This window comes from Zootermopsis nevadensis, unplaced genomic scaffold (assembly GCF_977971745.1).
Source record: "Zootermopsis nevadensis isolate Lab colony 2312 unplaced genomic scaffold, Znev_1.0 Znev_ptg000064l, whole genome shotgun sequence".
NCBI lineage: Eukaryota > Metazoa > Arthropoda > Insecta > Blattodea > Termopsidae > Zootermopsis > Zootermopsis nevadensis.
Window position 1 is genome coordinate 1,173,236 of NW_028259195.1, and position 20,397 is coordinate 1,193,632.

Sequence of the window (20,397 nt, forward strand, 5' to 3'; positions counted from 1 at the left end):
ACGTCCTGTCAAAGACACGTAAATGTATGTCCAAGGGTTTGGAGGATAGAGACATTTAAATTTTTAGAGATTATTCGAAAGTCAATTTTTAAAAGGCAAATATCTCCCGATCTGTAGGAATCTGAGAGACAACCCTTATGTAACTTTGAGGGAACGCATATGTCAACTTCATGTCAGAGTCACGTCAATGTATGTCCAAGGGTTTGGAGGATAGAGACATTCAAATTTTTAGAGATTATTCGAAAGTCAATTTTTAAAAGGCAAATATCTCCCGATCTGTAGGAATCTGAGAGACAACCCTTATGCCACTTTGAGGGAACGCATATGTCAACTTCATGTCAGAGTCACGTCAATGTATGTCCAAGGGTTTGGAGGATAGAGACATTCAAATTTTTAGAGATTATTCGACAGTCAATTTTTAAAAGGCAAATATCTCCCGATCTGTAGGAATCTGCGAAACAAAACGTATGTCACTTTGAGGGAACGTATATGTCAACGTCCTGTCAGAGTTACGTCAATGTAGGTCCAAGGTTTGGAGGATAGAGACATTTGAATTTTTCGACATTATTCGAAAGTCAATTTTTAAAAGGCAAATATCTCCCGTTCTGTAGGAATCTGAGAGACAAACCTTATGTCACTTTGAGGGAACGTACATGTCAACTTCATGTCATAGACACGTCAATGTATGTCCAAGGGTTTGGAGGATAGAGACATTTAAATGTTTCGAGATTATTCGAAAGTCAATTATTAAAAGCCAAATATCTCCCGATCTGTAGGAATCTGAGAGACAACCCTTATGTCACTTTGAGGGAACGCATACGTGAACTTCATGTCAGAGTCACGTCAATGTATGTCCAAGGGTTTGGAGGATAGAGACATTTAAATTTTTCGAGATTATTCGAAAGTCAATTTTTAAAGGCAAATATCTCCGGATCTGTAGGAATCTGAGAGACAAAACTTTTGTCACTTTGAGGGAACGTATATGGCAACTTCCTGTCAGAGTCACTTCGATGTATGTCCAAGGGTATGGAGGATAGAGATATTTAAATATTTAGAGATTATTCGAAAGTCAATTTTTAAAGGGCAAATATCTCCCGATCTGTAGGAATCTGAGAGACAAAACTTATGTCACTTTGAGGGAACGTATATGTCAAATTCCTGTCAGAGTCACGTCAATGTATGTCCAAGGGTTTGGAGGATAGAGACATTTAAATTTTTAGAGATTATTCGAAAGTCAATTTTTAAAGGCAAATATCTCCGGATCTGTAGGAATCTGAGAGACAAAACTTATGTCACTTTGAGGGAACGTGTATGGCAACTTCCTGTCAGAGTCACTTCAATGTATGTCCAAGGGTATGGAGGATAGAGACATTTAAATTTTTAGAGATTATTCGAAAGTCAATTTTTAAAGGGCAAATATCTCCCGATCTGTAGGAATCTGAGAGACAAAACTTATGTCACTTTGAGGGAACGTATATGTCAAATTCCTGTCAGAGTCACGTCAATGTATGTCCAAGGGTTTGGAGGATAGAGACATTTAAATTTTTAGAGATTATTCGAAAGTCAATTTTTAAAAAGGCAAATATCTCCCGATCTGTAGGCATCTGAGAGACAAACCTTATGTCACTTTGAGGGAACGTATATGTCAACTTCATGTCAGAGTCTCGTCAATGTATGTCCAAAGGTTTGCAGGATAGATACATTTGAATTTTTCGAGATTATTCGAAAGTCAATTTTTAAAAGGCAAATATCTCCCGATCTCTAGGCATCTGAGAGACAAACGTTATGTAACTTTGAGGGAACGCAAATGTCAACTTCATGTCATAGTCACGTCAATGTATGGCCAAGGGTTTGGATGATAGAGACATTTAAATTTTTAGAGATTATTCGAAAGTCAATTATTAATAGGCAAATATCTCCCGATCTGTAGGAATCTGAGAGACAAACCTTATGTCACTTTGAGGGAACGTATATGTCAACGTCCTGTCAGAGTCACGTCAATGTATGTTCAAGGGTTTGGAGGATAGAGACATTTGAATTTTTTGACATTATTCGAAAGTCAATTTTTAAAAGGCAAATATCTCCCGATCTGTATGAATCTGAGAGACAACCCTTATGTCACTTTGAGGGAACGTATATATCAACGTCCTGTCATAGACACGTAAATGTATGTCCAAGGGTTTGGAGAATAGAAACATTTAAATTTTTAGAGATTATTCGCAAGTCAATTTTTAAAAGGCAAATATCTCCCGATCTGTAGGAATCTGAGAGACAATAATTATGTCACTTTGAGGGAACGCATATGTCAACTTCATGTCAGAGTCACGTCAATGTATGTCCAAGGGTTTGGAGGATAGAGACATTCAAATTTTTAGAGATTATTCGAAAGTCAATTTTTAAAAGGCAAATATCTCCCGATCTGTAGGGATCTGAGAGACAAACCTTATGTCACTTTGAGGGAACGAACATGTCAACGTCCTGTCAGAGTCACGTCAATGTATGTCCAAGGGTTTGGAGGATAGATACATTTAAATTTTTAGAGATTAATCGAAAGTCAATTTTTAAAAGGCAAATATCTCCCGATCTGTAGGAATCTGCGAAACAAAACGTATGTCACTTTGAGGGAACGCATATGTCAACGTCCTGTCAGAGTCACGTCAATGTAGGTCCAAGGGTTTGGAGGATAGAGACATTTGAATTTTTCGACATTATTCGAAAGTCAATTTTTAAAAGGCAAATATCTCCCGTTCTGTAGGAATCTGAGTGACAAACCTTATGTCACTTTGAGGGAACGTACATGTCAACTTCATGTCATAGACACGTCAATGTATGTCCAAGGGTTTGGAGGATAGAGACATTTAAATGTTTCGAGATTATTCAAAAGTCAATTTTTAAAAGCCAAATATTTCCCGATCTGTAGGAATCTGAGAGACAACCCTTATGTCACTTTGAGGGAACGCATATGTGAACTTCATGTCAGAGTCACGTCAATGTATGTCCAAGGGTTTGGAGGATAGAGACATTTAAATTTTTCGAGATTATTCGAAAGTCAATTCTTAAAGGGCAAATATCTCCCGATCTGTAGGAATCTGAGAGACAAAACTTATGTCACTTTGAGGGATCGTATACGTCAACTTCCTGTCAGAGTCACGTCAATGTATATTTAAGGGTTTGGAGGATAGAGACATTTAAATTTTTATAGATTATTCGAAAGTCAATTTTTAAAAGGCAAATATCTCCCGATCTGTAGGAATCTGAGATACAAAACTAATGCCGCTTTGAGGGAATGTATATTTCAACTTCATGTCGCAGTGACGTCAATGTATGTAAATGGGTTTCGAGGATAGAGACATTTAACTTTTTAGAGATTATTCGAAAGTCAATTTTTAAGATTCAAATATCTCCCGGTCTGTAGGAACCTGAGAGACAAAACTTATGTCACTTTGAGGGAACGTATATGTAAACGTCCTGTCAGTGTCACGTCAATGTATGTCCTAGGGTTTGGAGGATACAGACATTTTAATTTTTCGAGATTATTCGAAAGTCAATTTGTGAAAAGGAAAATATCTCCAGATCTGTTGGAATCTCAGAGACAAACCTTATGTCACTTTGAGGGAACGCATATGTCAACTTCATGTCAGAGTCACGTCAATGTATGTCCAAGGGTTTGGATAAAGACATTTTAATTTTTCGAGATTATTCAAAAGTCAATTTTTAAAGGCAAATATCTCCCGATCTTTAGGAATCAGAGACAAAACTTATGTCACTTTGAGGGAACGTATATGTCAACTTCATGTCATAGTCACGTCAATGTATGTCCAAGGGTTTGGAGGATAGAGACATTTAAATTTTTAGAGATTATTCGAAAGTCAATTTTAAAAAGGCAAATATCTCCCGATCTGTAGACATCTGAGAGACAAGCCTTATGTCACTTTGAGGGAACGTATATGTCAACTTCATGTCAGAGTCTCGTCAATGTATGTCCAAAGGTTTGCAGGATAGAGGCATTTGAATTTTTCGAGATTATTCGAAAGTCAATTTTTTAAAGGCAAATATCTCCCGATCTCTAGGCATCTGAGAGACAAACCTTATGTAACTTTGAGGGAACGCAATTGTCAACTTCATGTCATAGTCACGTCAATGTATGGCCAAGGGTTTGGATGATAGAGACATTTAAATTTTTAGAGATTATTCGAAAGTCAATTATTAATAGGCAAATATCTCCCGATCTGTAGGAATCTGAGAGACAAACCTTATGTCACTTTGAGGGAACTTATATGTCAATTTCCTGTCAGAGTCACGTCAATGTATGCCCTAGGGTTTGGAGGATAGAGACATTTAAATTTTTAGAGATTATTCGAAAATCAATTTTTAAAGGGCAAATATCTCCCGATCTGTATGAATCTGAGATACAAAACGTATGTCACTTTGAGGGAACGCATATGTCAACGTCGTGTCAGAGTCACGTTAATGTAGGTCCAAGGGTTTGTAGGCTAGAGACATTTGAATTTTTCGACATTATTCCAAAGTCAATTTTTTAAAGGCAAATATCTCCCGATTAGTAGAATCTGAGAGACAACCCTTATGTCACTTTGAGGGAACGCATATGTCAACTTCATGTCAAAGTCACGTCAATGTATTTCCAAGGGTTTGGAGGATAGAGACATTTAAATTTTTCGAGATTATTCGAAAGTCAATTTTTAAATTGCAAATATCTCCCGATCTGTATGAATCTGAGATACAAAACTTATGTCACTTTGAGGGATCATATATGTCAACTTCCTGTCAGAGTCACGTCAATGTATGTCCAAGGGTTTGGAGGATAGAGACATTTAAATTTTTAGAGATTATTCGAAAGTCAATATTTAAAGGCAAATATTTCCCGATCTGTAGGGATCTGAGAGATAAACCTTATGTCACTTTGAGGGACCGTTTATGTCAGAGCATTGTCATAGTCAATTCAATGTATGTCCAAGGGTTTGGAGGATAGAGACATTTAAATTTTTAGAGATTAATCGAAAGTCAATTTTTAAAAGGCAAATATCTCCCGATCTGTAGGAATCTGAGAGACAAAACGTATGTCACTTTGAGGTAACATATATGTCAACTTCCTGTCAGAGTCATGTCAATGTATGTCCAAGGGTTTGGAGGATAGAGACATTTGAATTTTTCGACATTATTCCAAAGTCAATTTTTTAAAGGCAAATATCTCCCGATCTGTAGAATCTGAGAGACAACCCTTATGTCACTTTGAGGGAACGCATATGTCAACTTCATGTCACAGTCACGTCAATGTATGTCCAAGGGTTTGGAGGATAGAGACATTTAAAATTTTCGAGATTATTCGAAAGTCAATTTTTAAAAGGCAAATATCTCCCGATCTGTAGGAATCTGAGAGACAAACCTTATGCCACTTTGAGGGAACGTATATATCAACTTCCTGTCAGAGTCACGTCAACATATGTCCAAGGGTTTGGAGGATAGAGACATTTCAATTTTACGAGATTATTCGAAAATCAATTTTTAAAAGGCAAATATCTCCCGATATGTAGGAATCTGTGAGACTAACCTTATGTCGTTTTGAGGGAACGTATATGTCAACTTCATATCAGAGTCTCGTCAATGTATGTCCAAAGGTTTGGAGGATAGAGACATTTGAATTTTTCGAGATTATTCGAAAGTCAATTTTTTAAAGGCAAATATCTCCCGATCTGTAGAATCTGAGAGACAACCCTTATGTCACTTTGAGGGAACGCATATGTGAACTTCAGGTCAAAGTCACGTCAATGTATGTCCAAGGGTTTGGAGGATAGAGACATTTAAATTTTTTGAGATTATTCGAAAGTCAATTTTTAAAAGGCAAATATCTCCCGATATGTATCAATCTGTGAGACTAACCTTATGTCGCTTTGAGGGAACGTATATGTCAACTTCATATCAGAGTCTCGTCAATGTATGTCCAAAGGTTTGGAGGATAGAGACATTTGAATTTTTCGAGATTATTCGAAAGTCAAATTTTAAAAGGCAAATATCTCCCGATCTGTAGGCATCTGAGAGACAAACCTTATTTAACTTTGAGGGAACTCAAATGTTAACTTCATGTCATATTCACGTCAATGTATGGCCGAGGGTTTGGAGGATAGAGACATTTAAATTTTTAGAGATTATTCGAAAGTTAATTATTAATAGGCAAATATCTCCCGATCTGTAGAAATCTGAGAGACAAACCTTTTGTCACTTTGAGGGAACGTATACGTCAACGTCCTGTCAGAATCATGTCAATGTAGGTCCAAGGGTTTGGAGGATAGAGACATTTGAATTTTTTGACATTATTCGAAAGTCAATTTTTAATAGGCAAATATCTCCCGATCTGTAGGAATCTGAGAGACAACCCTTATGTCACTTTGAGGGAACGTATATGTCAACGTTCTGTCAGAGTCACGTCAATGAATGTCAAAGGATTTGGAGGAAAGAGACATTTAAATTTTTATAGATTATTCGAAAGTCAATTATTAATAGGCAAATATCTCCCGATCTGTAGGAATCTCAGAGACAAACCTTATGTCGCTTTGAGGGAACGTATATGTCAACGTCTTGTCATAGACACGGAAATGTATGTCCAAGGGTTTGGAGCATAGAGACATTTAAATTTTTAGAGATTATTCGAAAGTCAATTTTTAAAGGCAAATATCTCCCGATCTGTAGGAATCTGAGAGACAACCTTTATGTCACTTTGAGGGAACGCATATGTCAACTCCATGTCAGAGTCACGTCAATGTATGTCCAAGGGTTTGGAGGATAGAGACATTTAAATTTTTAGAGATTATTCGAAAGTCAATTATTAAAAGGCAAATATCTCCAGATCTGTAGGGATCTGAGAGATAGACCTTATGTCACTTTGAGGGAACGCACATGTCAACGCCCTGTCAGAGTCACGTCAATGTAGGTCCAAGGGTTTGGAGGATAGAGACATTTGAATTATTCGACATTATTCAAAAGTCAATTTTAAAAGGCAAATATCTCCCGAACTGTAGGAATCTGAGAGACAAACATTATGTCACTTTGAGGGAACGTACATGTCAACTTCATGTCATAGACACGTCAATGTATGTCCAACGGTTTGGAGGATAGAGACATTTAAATGTTTCGAGATTATTCGAAAGTCAATTTTTAAATGCCAAATATCTCCCGATCTGTAGGAATCTGAGCGACAACCCTAATGTCACTTTGAGGGAACTCATATGTGAACTTCATGTCAGAGTCACGTCAATGTATGGCCAAGGGTTTGGAGGATAGAGAGATTTAAATTTTTAGAGATTAATCGAAAGTCAATTTTAAAAGGCAAATATCTCCCGATCTCTACGCATCTGAGAGACAAACCTTATGTAACTTTGAGGGAACGCAAATTTTAACTTCATGTCATAGTCACGTCAATGTATGGCCAAGGGTTTGGAGGATAGAGACATTTAAATTTTTAGAGATTATTCGAAAGTCAATTATTAATAGGCAAAAATATCCCGATCTGTAGGAATCTGAGAGACAAACCTTATGTCACTTTGAGGGAACGTATATGTCAACGTCCTGTCAGAGTCACATCAATGTATGTCTAAGGGTTTGGAGGATAGAGACATTTAAATTTTTAGAGATTAATCGAAAGTCAATTTTTAAAGGGAAAATATCTCCCGATCTGTAGGAATCTGAGAGACAAAACGTATGTCACTTTGAGGGAACGCATATGTCAACTTCCTGTCAGAGTCACGTCAATGTAGGTCCAAGGGTTTGGAGGATAGAGACATTTGAATTTTTCGACATTATTCGATAGTCAATTATTAAAAGGCAAATATCTCCCGATCTGTAGGAATCTGAGAGACAAACCTTATGTCACTTTGAGGGAACATTTATGTCAACTTCATGTCATAGACACGTCAATGTATGTCCAAGGGGTTGGCGGATAGAGACATTTAAATTTTTAGAGATTATTCGAAAGTCAATTTTTAAAAGGCAAATATCTACCGATCTGTAGGAATCTGAGAGACAACCCTTACTTCACTTTGAGGGAACGCATATGTCAACTTGATGTCAGAGTCTTGTCAGTGTATGTCCAAGGGTTTGTTGGATAGAGACATTTAAATTTTTCGAGATTATTCAAAAGTCAATTTTTTAAAGGCAAATATCTCCCGATCTGTAGGAATCTGAGAGACAAAACTTATGTCGCTTTGAGGGAACGTATATGTCAATTTCCTGTCAGACTCACGTCAATGTATGTCCAAGGGTTTGGAGGATAGAGACATTTAAATTTTTAGAGATTATTCGAAAGTCAATTATTAAAGGGCAAATATCTCCCGATCTGTATGAATCTGAGATACAAAACTTATGTCACTTTGAGGGATCATATATGTCAACTTCCTGTCAGAGTCACGTCAATGTATGTCCAAGGGTTTGGAGAATAGAGACATTTAAAATTTAGAGATTATTCGAAAGTCAATTTTTAAAGGCAAATATCTCCCGAACTGTAGGGATCTGAGAGATAAACCTTATGTCACTTTGAGGGAATGTATATGTCAACGTTCTATCAGAGTCACGTCAATGTCTGTCCAAGGGTTTGGAGGATAGAGACATTTAAATTTTTAGAGATTAATCGAAAGTCAATTTTTAAAAGGCAAATATCTCCCGATCTGTAGGAATCTGAGAGACAACCCTTATGTCACTTTGAGGGAACGCATATGTCAACTTCATGTCAAAGTCACGTCAATGTATGTCCAAGGGTTTGGAGGATAGAGACTTTTAAAGTTTTCGAGATTATTCGAAAGTCAATTTTTAAAAGGCAAATATCTCCCGATCTGTAGGAATCTGAGAGACAAACCTTATGCCACTTTGAGGGAACGTATATATCAACTTCCTGTCAGAGTCACGTCAACATATGTCAAAGGGTTTGGAGGATAGAGACATTTCAATTTTACGAGATTATTCGAAAGTCAATTTTTAAAAGGCAAATATCTCCCGATATGTAGGAATCTGTGAGACTAACCTTATGTCGTTTTGAGGGAACGTATATGTCAACTTCATATCAGAGTCTCGTCAATGTATGTCCAAAGGTTTGGAGGATAGAGACATTTGAATTTTTCGAGATTATTCGAAAGTCAATTTTTAAAAGGCAAATATCTCCCGATCTGTAGAAACCTGAGAGACAAACCTTTTGTCACTTTGAGGGAACGTATATGTCAACGTCCTGTCAAAGACACGTAAATGTATGTCCAAGGGTTTGGAGGATAGAGACATTTAAATTTTTAGAGATTATTCGAAAGTCAATTTTTAAAAGGCAAATATCTCCCGATCTGTAGGCATCTGAGAGACAAGCCTTATTTAACTTTGAGGGAACGCAAATGTTAACTTCATGTCATAGTCACGTCAATGTATGGCCAAGGGTTTGGAGGATAGAGACATTTAAATTTTTAGAGATTATTCGAAAGTCAATTATTAATAGGCAAATATCTCCCGATCTGTAGAAACCTGAGAGACAAACCTTTTGTCACTTTGAGGGAACGTATATGTCAACGTCCTGTCAAAGACACGTAAATGTATGTCCAAGGGTTTGGAGGATAGAGACATTTAAATTTTTAGAGATTATTCGAAAGTCAATTTTTAAAAGGCAAATATCTCCCGATCTGTAGGAATCTGAGAGACAACTCTTATGTAACTTTGAGGGAACGCATATGTCAACTTCATGTCAGAGTCACGTCAATGTATGTCCAAGGGTTTGGAGGATAGAGACATTCAAATTTTTAGAGATTATTCGAAAGTCAATTTTTTAAAGGCAAATATCTCCCGATCTGTAGGAATCTGAGAGACAACCCTTATGCCACTTTGAGGGAACGCATATGTTAACTTCATGTCAGAGTCACGTCAATGTATGTCCAAGGGTTTGGAGGATAGAGACATTCAAATTTTTAGAGATTATTCGAAAGTCAATTTTTAAAAGGCAAATATCTCCCGATCTGTAGGAATCTGCGAAACAAAACGTATGTCACTTTGAGGGAACGTATATGTCAACGTCCTGTCAGAGTTACGTCAATGTAGGTCTAAGGGTTTGGAGGATAGAGACATTTGAATTTTTCGACATTATTCGAAAGTCAATTTTTAAAAGGCAAATATCTCCCGTTCTGTAGGAATCTGAGAGACAAACCTTATGTCACTTTGAGGGAACGTACATGTCAACTTCATGTCATAGACACGTCAATGTATGTCCAAGGGTTTGGAGGATAGAGACATTTAAATGTTTCGAGATTATTCGAAAGTCAATTTTTAAAAGCCAAATATCTCCCGATCTGTAGGAATCTGAGAGACAACCCTTATGTCACTTTGAGGGAACGCATACGTGAACTTCATGTCAGAGTCACGTCAATGTATGTTCAAGGGTTTGGAGGATAGAGACATTTAAATTTTTCGAGATTATTCGAAAGTCAATTTTTAAAGGCAAATATCTCCGGATCTGTAGGAATCTGAGAGACAAAACTTTTGTCACTTTGAGGGAACGTATATGGCAACTTCCTGTCAGAGTCACTTCAATGTATGTCCAAGGGTATGGAGGATAGAGATATTTAAATTTTTAGAGATTATTCGAAAGTCAATTTTTAAAGGGCAAATATCTCCCGATCTGTAGGAATCTGAGAGACAAAACTTATGTCACTTTGAGGGAACGTATATGTCAAATTCCTGTCAGAGTCACGTCAATGTATGCCCAAGGGTTTGGAGGATAGAGACATTTAAATTTTTAGAGATTATTCGAAAGTCAATATTTAAAGGCAAATATCTCCGGATCTGTAGGAATCTGAGAGACAAAACTTATGTCACTTTGAGGGAACGTGTATGGCAACTTCCTGTCAGAGTCACTTCAATGTGTGTCCAAGGGTATGGAGGATAGAGACATTTAAATTTTTAGAGATTATTCGAAAGTCAATTTTTAAAGGGCAAATATCTCCCGATCTGTACTAATCTGAGAGACAAAACTTATGTCACTTTGAGGGAACGTATATGTCAAATTCCTGTCAGAGTCACGTCAATGTATGTCCAAGGGTTTGGAGGATAGAGACATTTAAATTTTTAGAGATTATTCGAAAGTCAATTTTTAAAAAGGCAAATATCTCCCGATCTGTAGGCATCTGAGAGACAAACCTTATGTCACTTTGAGGGAACGTATATGTCAACTTCATGTCAGAGTCTCGTCAATGTATGTCCAAAGGTTTGCAGGATAGAGACATTTGAATTTTTCGAGATTATTCGAAAGTCAATTTTTAAAAGGCAAATATCTCCCGATCTCTAGGCATCTGAGAGACAAACGTTATGTAACTTTGAGGGAACGCAAATGTCAACTTCATGTCATAGTCACGTCAATGTATGGCCAAGGGTTTGGATGATAGAGACATTTAAATTTTTAGAGATTATTCGAAAGTCAATTATTAATAGGCAAATATCTCCCGATCTGTAGGAATCTGAGAGACAAACCTTATGTCACTTTGAGGGAACGTATATGTCAACGTCCTGTCAGAGTCACGTCAATGTATGTTCAAGGGTTTGGAGGATAGAGACATTTGAATTTTTTGACATTATTCGAAAGTCAATTTTTAAAAGGCAAATATCTCCCGATCTGTATGAATCTGAGAGACAACCCTTATGTCACTTTGAGGGAACGTATATGTCAACGTTCTGTCAGAGTCACGTCAATGTATGTCCAAGGGTTTGGAGGAAAGAGACATTTAAATTTTTAGAGATTATTCGAAAGTCAATTATTTATAGGCAAATATCTCCCGATCTGTAGGAATCTGAGAGACAAACCTTATGTCACTTTGAGGGAACGTATATGTCAACATCCTGTCATAGACACGTAAATGTATGTCCAAGGGTTTGGAGGATAGAGACATTTAAATTTTTAGAGATTATTCGCAAGTCAATTTTTAAAAGGCAAATATCTCCCGATCTGTAGGAATCTAAGAGACAACAATTATGTCACTTTGAGGGAACGCACATGTCAACTTCATGTCAGAGTCACGTCAATGTATGTCCAAGGGTTTGGAGGATAGAGACATTCAAATTTTTAGAGATTATTCGAAAGTCAATTTTTAAAAGGCAAATATCTCCCGATCTGTAGGAATCTGCGAAACAAATCGTATGTCACTTTGAGGGAACGCATATGTCAACGTCCTGTCAGAGTCACGTCAATGTAGGTCCAAGGGTTTGGAGGATAGAGACATTTGAATTTTTCGACATTATTCGAAAGTCAATTTTTAAAAGGCAAATATCTCCCGTTCTGTAGGAATCTGAGAGACAAACCTTAAGTCACTTTGAGGGAACGTACATGTCAACTTCATGTCATAGACACGTCAATGTATGTCCAAGGGTTTGGAGGATAGAGACATTTAAATGTTTCGAGATTATTCAAAAGTCAATTTTTAAAAGCCAAATATTTCCCGATCTGTAGGAATCTGAGAGACAACCCTTTGTCACTTTGAGGGAACGCATATGTGAACTTCATGTCAGAGTCACGTCAATGTATGTCCAAGGGTTTGGAGGATAGAGACATTTAAATTTTTCGAGATTATTCGAAAGTCAATTTTTAAAGGGCAAATATCTCCCGATCTGTAGGAATCTGAGAGACAAAACTTATGTCACTTTGAGGGATCGTATATGTCAACTTCCTGTCAGAGTCACGTCAATGTATGTCCAAGGGTTTGGAGGATAGAGACATTCAAATTTTTAGAGATTATTCGAAAGTCAATTTTTAAAAGGCAAATATCTCCCGATCTGTAGGAATCTGAGAGACAAAACTTATATAACTGTGAGGGAACGTATATGTCAAATTCCTGTCAGAGTCACGTCAATGTATGTTTAAGGGTTTGGAGGATAGAGACATTTAAATTTTTATAGATTATTCGAAAGTCAATTTTTAAAAGGCAAATATCTCCCGATCTGTAGGAATCTGAGATACAAAACTTATGCCGCTTTGAGGGAATGTATATTTCAACTTCATGTCGCAGTGACGTCAATGTATGTAAAAGGGTTTCGAGGATAGAGACATTTAACTTTTTAGAGATTATTCGAAAGTCAATTTTTAAGATTCAAATATCTCCCGGTCTGTAGGAACCTGAGAGACAAAACTTATGTCACTTTGAGGGAACGTATATGTAAACGTCCTGTCAGTGTCACGTCAATGTATGTCCTAGGGTTTGGAGGATACAGACATTTTAATTTTTCGAGATTATTCGAAAGTCAATTTGTGAAAAGGAAAATATCTCCAGATCTGTTGGAATCTCAGAAACAAACCTTATGTCACTTTGAGGGAACGCATATGTCAACTTCATGTCAGAGTCACGTCAATGTATGTCCAAGGGTTTGGATAAAGACATTTTAATTTTTCGAGATTATTCAAAAGTCAATTTTTAAAGGCAAATATCTCCCGATCTTTAGGAATCAGAGACAAAACTTATGTCACTTTGAGGGAACGTATATGTCAACTTCATGTCATAGTCACGTCAATGTATGTCCAAGGGTTTGGAGGATAGAGACATTTAAATTTTTAGAGATTATTCGAAAGTCAATTTTAAAAAGGCAAATATCTCCCGATCTGTAGACATCTGAGAGACAAGCCTTATATCACTTTGAGGGAACGTATATGCCAACTTCATGTCAGAGTCTCGTCAATGTATGTCCAAAGGTTTGCAGGATAGAGACATTTGAATTTTTCGAGATTATTCGAAAGTCAATTTTTTAAAGGCAAATATCTCCCGATCTCTAGGCATCTGAGAGACAAACCTTATGTAACTTTGAGGGAACGCAATTGTCAACTTCATGTCATAGTCACGTCAATGTATGGCCAAGGGTTTGGATGATAGAGACATTCAAATTTTTAGAGATTATTCGAAAGTCAATTTTTTAAAGGCAAATATCTCCCGATCTGTAGGAATCTGAGAGACAAACCTTATGTCACTTTGAGGGAACTTATATGTCAATTTCCTGTCAGAGTCACGTCAATGTATGTCCTAGGGTTTGGAGGATAGAGACATTTAAATTTTTAGAGATTATTCGAAAATCAATTTTTAAAGGGCAAATATCTCCCGATCTGTATGAATCTGAGATACAAAACGTATGTCACTTTGAGGGAACGCATATGTCAACGTCGTGTCAGAGTCACGTTAATGTAGGTCCAAGGGTTTGTAGGCTAGAGACATTTGAATTTTTCGACATTATTCCAAAGTCAATTTTTTAAAGGCAAATATCTCCCGATTAGTAGAATCTGAGAGACAACCCTTATGTCACTTTGAGGGAACGCATATGTCAACTTCATGTCAAAGTCACGTCAATGTATTTCCAAGGGTTTGGAGGATAGAGACATTTAAATTTTTCGAGATTATTCGAAAGTCAATTTTTAAATTGCAAATATCTCCCGATCTGTATGAATCTGAGATACAAAACTTATGTCACTTTGAGGGATCATATATGTCAACTTCCTGTCAGAGTCACGTCAATGTATGTCCAAGGGTTTGGAGGATAGAGACATTTAAATTTTTAGAGATTATTCGAAAGTCAATATTTAAAGGCAAATATTTCCCGATCTGTAGGGATCTGAGAGATAAACCTTATGTCACTTTGAGGGACCGTTTATGTCAGAGCATTGTCATAGTCAATTCAATGTATGTCCAAGGGTTTGGAGGATAGAGACATTTAAATTTTTAGAGATTAATCGAAAGTCAATTTTTAAAAGGCAAATATCTCCCGATCTGTAGGAATCTGAGAGACAAAACGTATGTCACTTTGAGGTAACATATATGTCAACTTCCTGTCAGAGTCATGTCAATGTATGTCCAAGGGTTTGGAGGATAGAGACATTTGAATTTTTCGACATTATTCCAAAGTCAATTTTTTAAAGGCAAATATCTCCCGATCTGTAGAATCTGAGAGACAACCCTTATGTCACTTTGAGGGAACGCATATGTCAACTTCATGTCACAGTCACGTCAATGTATGTCCAAGGGTTTGGAGGATAGAGACATTTAAAATTTTCGAGATTATTCGAAAGTCAATTTTTAAAAGGCAAATATCTCCCGATCTGTAGGAATCTGAGAGACAAACCTTATGCCACTTTGAGGGAACGTATATATCAACTTCCTGTCAGAGTCACGTCAACATATGTCCAAGGGTTTGGAGGATAGAGACATTTCAATTTTACGAGATTATTCGAAAATCAATTTTTAAAAGGCAAATATCTCCCGATATGTAGGAATCTGTGAGACTAACCTTATGTCGTTTTGAGGGAACGTATATGTCAACTTCATATCAGAGTCTCGTCAATGTATGTCCAAAGGTTTGGAGGATAGAGACATTTGAATTTTTCGAGATTATTCGAAAGTCAATTTTTAAAAGGCAAATATCTCCCGATCTGTAGAAACCTGAGAGACAAACCTTTTGTCACTTTGAGGGAACGTATATGTCAACGTCCTGTCAAAGACATGTAAATGTATGTCCAAGGGTTTGGAGGATAGAGACATTTAAATTTTTAGAGATTATTCGAAAGTCAATTTTTAAAAGGCAAATATCTCCCGATCTGTAGGCATCTGAAAGACAAGCCTTATTTAACTTTGAGGGAACGCAAATGTTAACTTCATGTCATAGTCACGTCAATGTATGGCCAAGGGTTTGGAGGATAGAGACATTTAAATTTTTAGAGATTATTCGAAAGTCAATTATTAATAGGCAAATATCTCCCGATCTGTAGAAACCTGAGAGACAAACCTTTTGTCACTTTGAGGGAACGTATATGTCAACGTCCTGTCAAAGACACGTAAATGTATGTCCAAGGGTTTGGAGGATAGAGACATTTAAATTTTTAGAGATTATTCGAAAGTCAATTTTTAAAAGGCAAATATCTCCCGATCTGTAGGAATCTGAGAGACAACCCTTATGTAACTTTGAGGGAACGCATATGTCAACTTCATGTCAGAGTCACGTCAATGTATGTCCAAGGGTTTGGAGGATAGAGACATTCAAATTTTTAGAGATTATTCGAAAGTCAATTTTTAAAAGGCAAATATCTCCCGATCTGTAGGAATCTGAGAGACAACCCTTATGCCACTTTGAGGGAACGCATATGTCAACTTCATGTCAGAGTCACGTCAATGTATGTCCAAGGGTTTGGAGGATAGAGACATTCAAATGTTTCGAGATTATTCGAAAGTCAATTTTTAAAAGGCAAATATCTCCCGATCTGTAGGAATCTGCGAAACAAAACGTATGTCACTTTGAGGGAACGTATATGTCAACGTCCTGTCAGAGTTACGTCAATGTAGGTCCAAGGTTTGGAGGATAGAGACATTTGAATTTTTCGACATTATTCGAAAGTCAATTTTTAAAAGGCAAATATCTCCCGTTCTGTAGGAATCTGAGAGACAAACCTTATGTCACTTTGAGGGAACGTACATGTCAACTTCATGTCATAGACACGTCAATGTATGTCCAAGGGTTTGGAGGATAGAGACATTTAAATGTTTCGAGATTATTCGAAAGTCAATTATTAAAAGCCAAATATCTCCCGATCTGTAGGAATCTGAGAGACAACCCTTATGTCACTTTGAGGGAACGCATACGTGAACTTCATGTCAGAGTCACGTCAATGTATGTCCAAGGGTTTGGAGGATAGAGACATTTAAATTTTTCGAGATTATTCGAAAGTCAATTTTCAAAGGCAAATATCTCCGGATCTGTAGGAATCTGAGAGACAAAACTTTTGTCACTTTGAGGGAACGTATATGGCAACTTCCTGTCAGAGTCACTTCGATGTATGTCCAAGGGTATGGAGGATAGAGATATTTAAATTTTTAGAGATTATTCGAAAGTCAATTTTTAAAGGGCAAATATCTCCCGATCTGTAGGAATCTGAGAGACAAAACTTATGTCACTTTGAGGGAACGTATATGTCAAATTCCTGTCAGAGTCACGTCAATGTATGTCCAAGGGTTTGGAGGATAGAGACATTTAAATTTTTAGAGATTATTCGAAAGTCAATTTTTAAAGGCAAATATCTCCGGATCTGTAGGAATCTGAGAGACAAAACTTATGTCACTTTGAGGGAACGTGTATGGCAACTTCCTGTCAGAGTCACTTCAATGTATGTCCAAGGGTATGGAGGATAGAGACATTTAAATTTTTAGAGATTATTCGAAAGTCAATTTTAAAAAGGCAAATATCTCCCGATCTTTAGGAATCAGAGACAAAACTTATGTCACTTTGAGGGAACGTATATGTCAAATTCCTGTCAGAGTCACGTCAATGTATGTCCAAGGGTTTGGAGGATAGAGACATTTAAATTTTTAGAGATTATTCGAAAGTCAATTTTTAAAGGCAAATATCTCCGGATCTGTAGGAATCTGAGAGACAAAACTTATGTCACTTTGAGGGAAAGTGTATGGCAACTTCCTGTCAGAGTCACTTCAATGTATGTCCAAGGGTATGGAGGATAGAGACATTTAAATTTTTAGAGATTATTCGAAAGTCAATTTTTAAAGTTCAAATATCTCCCGATCTGTAGGAATCTGAGAGACAAAACTTATGTCACTTTGAGGGAACGTATATGTCAAATTCCTGTCAGAGTCACGTCAATGTATGTCCAAGGGTTTGGAGGATAGAGACATTTAAATTTTTAGAGATTATTCGAAAGTCAATTTATAAAAAGGCAAATATCTCCCGATCTGTAGGCATCTGAGAGACAAACCTTATGTCACTTTGAGGAAACGTATATGTCAACTTCATGTCAGAGTCTCGTCAACGTATGTCCAAAGGTTTGCAGGATAGATACATTTGAATTTTTCGAGATTATTCGAAAGTCAATTTTTAAAAGGCAAATATCTCCCGATCTCTAGGCATCTGAGAGACAAACGTTATGTAACTTTGAGGGAACGCAAATGTCAACTTCATGTCATAGTCACGTCAATGTATGGCCAAGGGTTTGGATGATAGAGACATTTAAATTTTTAGAGATTATTCGAAAGTCAATTATTAATAGGCAAATATCTCCCGATCTGTAGGAATCTGAGAGACAAACCTTATGTCACTTTGAGGGAACGTATATGTCAACGTCCTGTCAGAGTCACGTCAATGTATGTTCAAGGGTTTGGAGGATAGAGACATTTGAATTTTTTGACATTATTCGAAAGTCAATTTTTAAAAGGCAAATATCTCCCGTTCTGTAGGAATCTGAGAGACAAACCTTATGTCACTTTGAGGGAACGTACATGTCAACTTCATGTCATAGACACGTCAATGTATGTCCAAGGGTTTGGAGGATAGAGACATTTAAATGTTTCGAGATTATTCAAAAGTCAATTTTTAAAAGCCAAATATTTCCCGATCTGTAGGAATCTGAGAGACAACCCTTATGTCACTTTGAGGGAACGCATATGTGAACTTCATGTCAGAGTCACGTCAATGTATGTCCAAGGGTTTGGAGGATAGAGACATTTAAATTTTTCGAGATTATTCGAAAGTCAATTCTTAAAGGGCAAATATCTCCCGATCTGTAGGAAACTGAGAGACAAAACTTATGTCACTTTGAGGGATCGTATACGTCAACTTCCTGTCAGAGTCACGTCAATGTATGTCCAAGGGTTTGGAGGATAGAGACATTCAAATTTTTAGAGATTATTCGAAAGTCAATTTTTAAAAGGCAAATATCTCCCGATCTGTAGGAATCTGAGAGACAAAACTTATATAACTGTGAGGGAACGTATATGTCAAATTCCTGTCAGAGTCACGTCAATGTATGTTTAAGGGTTTGGAGGATAGAGACATTTAAATTTTTATAGATTATTCGAAAGTCAATTTTTAAAAGGCAAATATCTCCCGATCTGTAGGAATCTGAGATACAAAACTTATGCCGCTTTGAGGGAATGTATATTTCAACTTCATGTCGCAGTGACGTCAATGTATGTAAATGGGTTTCGAGGATAGAGACATTTAACTTTTTAGAGATTATTCGAAAGTCAATTTTTAAGATTCAAATATCTCCCGGTCTGTAGGAACCTGAGAGACAAAACTTATGTCACTTTGAGGGAACGTATATGTAAACGTCCTGTCAGTGTCACGTCAATGTATGTCCTAGGGTTTGGAGGATACAGACATTTTAATTTTTCGAGATTATTCGAAAGTCAATTTGTGAAAAGGAAAATATCTCCAGATCTGTTGGAATCTCAGAGACAAACCTTATGTCACTTTGAGGGAACGCATATGTCAACTTCATGTCAGAGTCACGTCAATGTATGTCCTAGGGTTTGGATAAAGACATTTTAATTTTTCGAGATTATTCAAAAGTCAATTTTTAAAGGCAAATATCTCCCGATCTTTAGGAATCAGAGACAAAACTTATGTCACTTTGAGGGAACGTATATGTCAACTTCATGTCATAGTCACGTCAATGTATGTCCAAGGGTTTGGAGGATAGAGACATTTAAATTTTTAGAGATTATTCGAAAGTCAATTTTAAAAAGGCAAATATCTCCCGATCTGTAGACATCTGAGAGACAAGCCTTATGTCACTTTGAGGGAACGTATATGTCAACTTCATGTCAGAGTCTCGTCAATGTATGTCCAAAGGTTTGCAGGATAGAGACATTTGAATTTTTCGAGATTATTCGAAAGTCAATTTTTTAAAGGCAAATATCTCCCGATCTCTAGGCATCTGAGAGACAAACCTTATGTAACTTTGAGGGAACGCAATTGTCAACTTCATGTCATAGTCACGTCAATGTATGGCCAAGGGTTTGGATGATAGAGATATTTAAATTTTTAGAGATTATTCGAAAGTCAATTATTAATAGGCAAATATCTCCCGATCTGTATTAATCTGAGAGACAAACCTTATGTCACTTTGAGGGAACTTATATGTCAATTTCCTGTCAGAGTCACGTCAATGTATGCCCTAGGGTTTGGAGGATAGAGACATTTAAATTTTTAGAGATTATTCGAAAATCAATTTTTAAAGGGCAAATATCTCCCGATCTGTATGAATCTGAGATACAAAACGTATGTCACTTTGAGGGAACGCATATGTCAACGTCGTGTCAGAGTCACGTTAATGTAGGTCCAAGGGTTTGTAGGCTAGAGACATTTGAATTTTTCGACATTATTCCAAAGTCAATTTTTTAAAGGCAAATATCTCCCGATTAGTAGAATCTGAGAGACAACCCTTATGTCACTTTGAGGGAACGCATATGTCAACTTCATGTCAAAGTCACGTCAATGTATTTCCAAGGGTTTGGAGGATAGAGACATTTAAATTTTTCGAGATTATTCGAAAGTCAATTTTTAAATTGCAAATATCTCCCGATCTGTATGAATCTGAGATACAAAACTTAT